We start from the raw sequence: 972 nt of genomic DNA on the forward strand, positions 1-972 counted from the left end.
TATATATATATATATATATATATTGTTTTCCAGCCACTTTTGTTGAAATGAGCATTTATTCATTCTCTAGCTTTTTCTCCACCTTGAGCTTCTTTCCCAAACATACAGCTTTACGATCAACCGAAAGCAGTTCCACGCAAATATATGATATATCAGCCAAAATTGTTTTTATAAACGCATTCAAAAAAATTAAAATAAAGCATTTTACATGCCACAGTAATCACATTTTATGAATTGTAATGCCAATTAAGGCCTTAATTAAAAAAAAATTATAATTTAATTACTTTAAATTTAACCATGAGAATAAACAGCTTCTCTGCTGTGAAACTAAATATTGTTTCTTTATTTTTTTTCCGCTTTAAATTAATGCATTTTTGAAGTAAGTGTGTGAAACCACAGTAAAAATCCTTGCTTGTGGGGAAAATCGTGGTCAATTTATTTCTGCTTTTTTCAAACTCTCAAAAATCTCTTTTTTCCACATGGATTTGGGGAAAAAACCTTTTAAAAATGCAAAGCACCGATTCCTGAAAAAAGTATTCCTTTAAAAGCTATCTTCATAGCAGCCAGTCAACCCCATTACAAATACTGGACCAAAGTTTATCTGCATGAACAAACAGCAGCTAAAAATCTGTGTGACCGCATGGACAACAAGCAAAGGTCAAAGTTCAGATGTCAGTGTGCTGTTTCTATCAACATTAGATGATATCCAGAGTTACAGGTGGGGATTTACTGAACTAAAGCAAGTTTAGGACATCTATCAAATAGCATTGACATAAAACGTATTTTTTTTTACAGTTTAAACCATGGTAGAAAAGGAGCAAAAGTTCATGAAGGCCTGTAAATCATCTACAGCGCATCAACAATTATCTCAATTTTCCACTTTGAGACACTTGAACCTAAATTGGCTTGGTTTGACACTCATCATTCGCCTTAAAGGAAAAGTCCGGTCAGCGAGGAATGATCAATCGGTCA

This window comes from Cyprinodon variegatus, unplaced genomic scaffold (genome assembly GCF_000732505.1).
Source record: "Cyprinodon variegatus isolate N-32 unplaced genomic scaffold, C_variegatus-1.0 Scaffold284, whole genome shotgun sequence".
Taxonomy (NCBI): domain Eukaryota; kingdom Metazoa; phylum Chordata; class Actinopteri; order Cyprinodontiformes; family Cyprinodontidae; genus Cyprinodon; species Cyprinodon variegatus.